At 31.6% G+C, this 7365-nt stretch overlaps 1 long non-coding RNA gene across 1 annotated transcript; it reads right to left on the bottom strand.

Moving 5' to 3' along the window:
* Window positions 1-205: 205 nt before the first annotated feature.
* On the bottom strand, window positions 206-5893 carry LOC143051781 (uncharacterized). Its single transcript, XR_012970903.1, has 3 exons — window positions 5669-5893; window positions 4859-5144; window positions 206-2197 (listed from the first exon to the last, which is right to left on the bottom strand). It is a non-coding gene; the product is annotated as an uncharacterized LOC143051781 (long non-coding RNA).
* Window positions 5894-7365: the final 1472 nt, after the last annotated feature.

Below are 7365 nucleotides of genomic sequence, written 5' to 3'. Positions count from 1 at the left end.
AAAACTACATGTTAACATAACATTTTGACCAATGGACACGTTCTAAAGTGTAGTTTAAGTGTTGAGTACAGTAAAGAAATCATGCCATATGTAAAATCTACATATGTATATTCTTGTAACATATGTTTACGGTTGAACAAACATAAGATTTATAAACAGAACTTATGAAACTTTCAACAAAACCTAATTTATGATTCATTAAACGTATAAATTGGCATCACCATACAAATTAACACTGCGTTTTTCTAAATTTAGCTCAGGCAGCTAGTTATAAAGTGATATTCAGATATCGAGAAAGGAAATTCTACATTTATCTAGAAAGGTAACTTGCTAATTCGTGTAACGGACGCAATGAATTAGATATTGATCAGTATTTTCAATGCAGTATCCATGACATAATTCACAAAATATATTTAAATTAGATTTTTTTTATACATGTAAGCTTTAGGACCTAGTCGTTATTTTGTAAACGTCTTTTTTCATCACTCTGCCAACGTGAATGTATTTTTAAACTTCACAATTTTATTTTGATCTTTTATCACTTTCACAGTTAATAATAGCCGTTGCTGACATTGTTCGACTCGTCTGATGTTCCAAATTCTGTCTGATAACTAATTTTACTTGACACCTCACATATATGTAGATTTGAATTTTGAACGACATACATAAAAAAGCGATTTTTGAAAAATAATAATCAGCAAACAATACTTATGCATAAATATCATAATTTCTATGTTGCACTTGTATGTACCCTAATGTATGTAATGTTATAGATACATTATTATACTGTAACAAGAGGGGTCGGTGACGACACCTTCTGAGACGTGTAGTGGCCAGTATTTCGTCCCTATTCGACCATCTTGACAACTGCTATCATATTATGGCTGTACAACAGACAATAAATCAAACTATATTGCATTTACAAATTCAATGATTGCATGTATTGAAAAAAGTCGGTCCGACCAAGAGTGTAAACCTATTGAAATGTAGTTAAAAAATAAAGTAATTCAAATATTATGAAAAGAACAAGTTCTTAAGTTAAACTAAAGTAAAGTAAATTTTGCTTCGCGTTATGTTTTTAAAGTGGAAAAACGTGCACTAAAAAGGGGTGACTAACTCTTACAAACTATACCTACATTGGTGACTAACTCTGGCCTCATTCAGAATGAGTTTTACCCGGAGAAGTTTGGAGGCCGGTATAATGCCAACTCCGACTGAATATGATCTCAAATTTCGAATCTTGTCATATATCAGGATAACATTTACAGTGAATGTATCATTGAAAAGATGAATAAATGAAAATTCATAAGACATTATTGAAAAATCAAAGTTGAATACTTGAATAGTTAAAGTAATAGTTCTAATTAATTTGTCGAAATTAAGGGGAACTAGCCACGTCCATTAAAATAAAACATTTTTTTTCTTGTTCAACGAAATGTTTAATGAATTTTAGATCGATATTTTCCAAATAAGAATCACTAATTTGTCCACGGACTATTTCACAAATTAAATGTAAGATAATTTACGTCTTGCATACTGTGTGTCTGTTGAAAATATTGTCAATAGTTCCATCAACCTATTTTTTCTTCTTCTTATTATGAATGAGTTTTAACTATTTAATGGACTGTTTCTAGTTTATAATTTTTGTCAATTGAATAAAAAAATATAGCATATAATTTTGTACATCATTTGGTAGATTTCAGTTTTTGTTTAGCATTATTTGTTAATGTTGACGTTATTGTTCAGTTTGTATTCCTGTTCTATTCATCTGAATTCCTGAAACCAAATTGACCAATATATACGGTGCAGGTCTATTTTCTTTTTTTGCATCCCAACATTTCATTAAAATATTTTGAAGCTCTATTGGTGGACGAAATCCTTCCTTTAAATTAGGTCTACTTTTCTTTTTGCTACCTTTTTCAAGCACTAAGGTTTTCAGTTCATCGATGGTGTTAATGATAAACTCGTATTCAGTGGCGTCATGTGGTAATGGTTGTGAAAATCCAGGACGGTAATACCATAGTTCATAGATAATCATTCCGACACTGTAGATATCTGCTTCCTTGCTGGTAAGATCTCCTGATAAAATTTCTGGAGCCATGTTTACTTCTTTTCTTGTTATCTCTACCGAAGACTCTTTAATTCCGTTCTTAATTAAGCCAAATTTCACCAGTTTCACTTGTCCGTTTGCATTTATCTGAAAATAAATATATATTCATAGTATTTTTGAAGCCTTGAATAGGTTGCTGTTCGGTATAAGACAAGATTCCTTGTCGAAGGCCGTGCTTTGACATATAATGGTTTACCTTTACAAATTAGGAACTTCGACACATTTTGTATATCTTTTTTAACTATGATCTTAACCTTTCATTTTACCATGTTTTCAACACTGTTATATCACCGGTACATTAAAACATCAATGTCATATTTATGATTAGGTTTCCTCTACTATATGAGTATGTTTTATTATTGTATATGTCAGCTAAACAATAATCTAAATACTGTGTGTGTGTGTGTGTGTGTTTGTGTGTGTGTGCGTACATGTTCACAGCTGATATAAATTGATAGTAATTTTAGATGATGCATTCATAAACACACAAAATAATACACACACACACCAAATTAATAGATACAATAGCAACATAATGAAAATACAGATACTTTAGAATAACTATTATGGCGCAACTTTTTTCAGCACCAGATGAACATTTCGACAATAAATGTGATGCTTCAGGTCAACATTATTCCATACAATGCAGATCTCGTTATCTTAAACGAGAACAACAAGTATAATTTGCACTTTGCAAAGACAGCTGTTTCTCAAACCACGCCTCTTTTTGGGAGATCTAGGATATTTATAGAAAATTAATTTTGTTTACATATTTGTTCCCAGTTCTGATCTGTATGTTGAATCTCATAGAGACATAACTTGGGAATGTTATTAGTTAACATACATGTGCATATTGTTTATATTGAAAGCTGTGATAACCCTTCATTCGAGGAAGGGGAAGTTAAGAAAATTAGTGTAAGTTAAAAATCTTGAGAAGATCAGGGCATATAAACTTTGAAAATATGCCGAGCAGCCCTATATTTTGACCTGTGATTGTAATGCATATGAACTTTCAGTTCTAGGATAAGATTTTTTTCAAAATTTCATAATAAAAGTGGTACAGTTTTAGCCGTAAAAGGAGTTCCTATTGGATAAAATTGAGAATGGAAATGGGGAATGTGTCAAAGAGACAACAACCCGACCAAATAAAAAACAACAGCAGAAGGTCACCAACAGGTCTTCAATGTAGCGAGAAATTCCCGCACCCGGAGGCGTCCTTCAGCTGGCCCCTAAACAAATATATACTAGTCGGTTGTTGGAAATTGCATTGTCAATATTTACAGAAATGCAACCTATAATCATTGAGAGCATGGACTGCACACAAACAGTATTTATGGTATTGTGTGTGAGAGATATATTCCTTAATCAGTTTTAATTTTCAAACTGTTGAGAACAACATATTTAATAAACACAATATCAGAATTCTCTCCAAATATTAAAGTACTTGTTACTAGGCTAGTGAAACAAACGAAAACTTAAGATTAAGCCGAAGAGGAATCGATCCAGTAGTAGAAATCACATTTATGCAACCAATTTTTCTATACCAAATGTGCATTTTGACAAACAAGGAATGCTACCAATTCTTCATCTTCAAATACTCGAAAATATTTGAATACCCAAGGCTTGTTATAACAATGAAGAGTTTATAAATTAAAAAGGACATAAAGCATAGCCAAAATTGGGCATATAATAAGAGATTTGCACGAGATAGATATTATCTTTGATTTAAATAATCATCTATAATTATGTAAAGGATGTAGTAAACATATTTTCGGTATTTGCATGAAGGAACCACAGTACTGGTTACTTGGCGGGTGGAACTGTATTCGGGGCTAACCAGCAACCAGCAGAGATATTGACCTAGTAGAAAAAATAGCATTAGTGCAACCATCTTAATCTGCACCACATGCAGCGCATTACGCAACAAATGACTCTCAAATATTGCTCGAGAAAACATAATTTGTCAATTCAAAGCTTATCTAAGAACATAAAAATAGAATAAGAAAATAAAAGAACTACGGGCATTGAATCAGAGCTTCGGTCGAGGGGGATAAATTCCATAATTTAAAAGAATTTCCAAATTTTTATAGCAAAATATCTACATTTTCATGTCAATACTGACTGCTAGGCTTGAGTTACATGGGTAACAAACAATCCATCGTGGTTGTAATAACATAACTGTTTCTGCACCAAATGCATATTTCGACAATGTATTTTCATTTGTTTGTGATGCAAAACAGTGCTAAGAATCATATATTAACTACAATGAAATACTTCAATATTTATTTGGACCATCAGGGCAAGTAACTTTTTTCCGGACAAGTGAACAAGTGAAGCAAATATTTCCACACCCCTGCAGTGTCTCTTCAGTTATGATCGAGTAGGAAGTATCTGAACACCTAAATGTTATTTAAACTGAACTAGTATATATTTGTTTAGGGGCCAGCTGAAGGACGCCTCCGGGTGCGGGAATTTCTCGCTACATTGAAGACCTGTTGGTGACCTTCTGCTGTTGTATTTTTTTATTTTGGTCGGGTTGTTGTCTCTTTGACACATTCCCCATTTCCATTCTCAATTTTATAAGATAAAATCAAAATAACAAAATGTATAGCCATAGCCCGACATGAAATTAGAGATTTGCCTGATTGGGTTATATTCCTGAATGTTAAATAATTTTTAAATCATATGATTTCAAATTTTAATATCATAAAAACACGATACCACCTGCTTTTAAAAAATTACACATACCATTATGTTTTCAATTCGAAGGTCGCGATGAACAAGACCTTTGTTGTGTATATGATCCAAACCAACACATATTCCTTCGATGATGTGTGTGACAAACTTCCAAGAATCCTTGCAATCTTTCAAATGTTGTATGCTTCCACATGGTATTGGTGTACGTTTTCGGTAGACAATGCTGTATAAACTCTCTTCACAAAGCTCCATAATTATTTGTAAAAATCTCTTCTCGTTGTCTTTTTTGAACGACAAGCCAATAAGCTGGATGATGTTAGGATGAACTTGAAGTTTCCTGACACAAAAGAACAAAACATGGATATTCAGAATAGATGAGTTGAAATTAGTATATGAAAAATGAGTTATCTCACTCATGTATTTAAACTTCTACATATTAAGGCATTTATTTTTTCATTAACCTCAAAAAGAGTTATATGTTGAAGACATACTAATTAATCTTCCGATGAATCAGTAGCAATCAATGCTGTTAAAATCATATTATGTCAAAAACATTACTTGGTATCTACACACAGGAATATATATGATTGAAACTACTATTTGACCGTGTTTTAAAAAATAAAAAGTAGAAAGTAAAATCACAAAAATACTGAATTACCAGGAAAATTCAAAACGGTAAGTCCTTAATAAAATGGTAAATTTAAAAGCTCAGTCACATCAGACGAATGGATAAGAACTTTATCGGTAAATTTCAGAGTAATATCACTTATTTTATACAAAGAAAGTATACAATCATATTGATCTGAAGCGACTAATCAAATTATATTTGTTATATAGATGACAGTCAACTATGATACCTACCTTAGACTGTAGATTTCTGAAAGCTGGTTGGAATTTTCTGATTCTTTTAACGACATTTTAAAGGTTTTAACAGCTACTTGAATTTTTCCATTACCTAACTGACATCTCGCCATGTGAACATCAGACGAATCACCAGCTGAGATTGCACTTATTACCATGACATTGTGAATGTATAATGATGCGAGCTCACTGTTTTTAAAATACTCCAGGAAAATAAGGTCAATATTCCCTAAAAGTATTTGGCAATCGCGGACTAAAGGCACATATTTGTCCGAAAGCTCAATAACGGAACGACTATCATTTATTGCATCTTCAATGAAAATTTGTTCCGCTTCTAATATTTGTGGAACTATAATATTACAAATTGTTGAAATGAATCTTTTATGATGATCTACAAACGGTTGCATCAATTCATATACTTTTTTTTCATTTATACCATGTTGAAGAACATCTGAAGTCCATTCTACCATGCATTGACTTTTATCCGCTCTGTACTTTTCCAAACTTGTTTTATTGTAAACAAACCTGTACAGCAGCCACGATGAAATTCCAACAACAATAGAAAGTGTAATTCCAGGAACGCCAAATAATGCCAATGGACTTGCTGCTATAGGTAAAATATTACCTATGCCGATATAACGTGACATGTTGTCCAGTAATGAATCGCTAGGTGTATATGTGGTTAACGATCTGGCAAAATAAGGGATTGTGTTTAAGCTTTCTTCAATGATTTTGAATTCGTTTCGAAGAATCTGATTTATTTCGTCGTCCACTGAGTCTTTATTCTTTAGTCTCCAGTTGTTTATTTCACGATATACTTTCTCTAGAATAAGATCCTTTGCTTTCTTTCTTAGTACTAGAAAGTCCTGTTCATCGTCTGGCAACTCATCATATTCCCATTCAATATCTTTGTGTGTTAAAGACTTCAAGTGATTAACAATTCTTTGCGATATTTCTTCACATTTAGACTTTAATTTTTTAATTAATTTTTCATTAATCTGAAAAGGAAAAGAAATGAGAACATTGTTTTGCGTATCCTAAAAACCAACATTGAAACAAATAAAAAGAAAATACACATGAAGATCCATATCTCCGTGCTTTCGTGTTCACTTGGCGGATTGTTCTATATATTGGCACCATACACGTTGCTATATATCATCTTTAGTATTAAAATAATATACTGCAATCAATGTTTAAAAAATGTTTAAAATGTTTTTGAAATATATATAAAAAATCAATACAAAATGTATAAAAATTTATGATTTTTTTGTTCAAAATGAATGAAAGTGAAAAAGTGAAATATTTATTCGACTATAGCAGCCAGTATGGTTCAATTTTGTCAACATAAGCTAAGAAACATTGATGATAAACTATTCACTGCAAGTGAATAATTTGACCTTATTAATTCCGTATTCATGATAACTTCAATTAAACCCTTCAGCTTGAAATTGATAACACGTGAATTATATGTGTATCAGTAGTTAAAGGATTAGAATGTGCATATTGAAAGTGAAACAAAGGTTAATCATTCTTATACAATTAAAATGGTGATTAACATATATTTTGACCTATAATATTAAATTTAATTAACATAGAAAAATCCAATTACACGTGTTAGCTTAATTGTTTTATGTTTACATTGCTTATATGGTCATCGAATAACTTTGGAGGTCATCTCGATATTTAATAAGTTGTCG

Source organism: Mytilus galloprovincialis, chromosome 11 (genome assembly GCF_965363235.1).
Source record: "Mytilus galloprovincialis chromosome 11, xbMytGall1.hap1.1, whole genome shotgun sequence".
Taxonomy (NCBI): domain Eukaryota; kingdom Metazoa; phylum Mollusca; class Bivalvia; order Mytilida; family Mytilidae; genus Mytilus; species Mytilus galloprovincialis.
The sequence above is the reverse complement of the archived record's forward strand: the minus strand, read 5'-3'. Positions and strand labels throughout refer to the sequence as shown.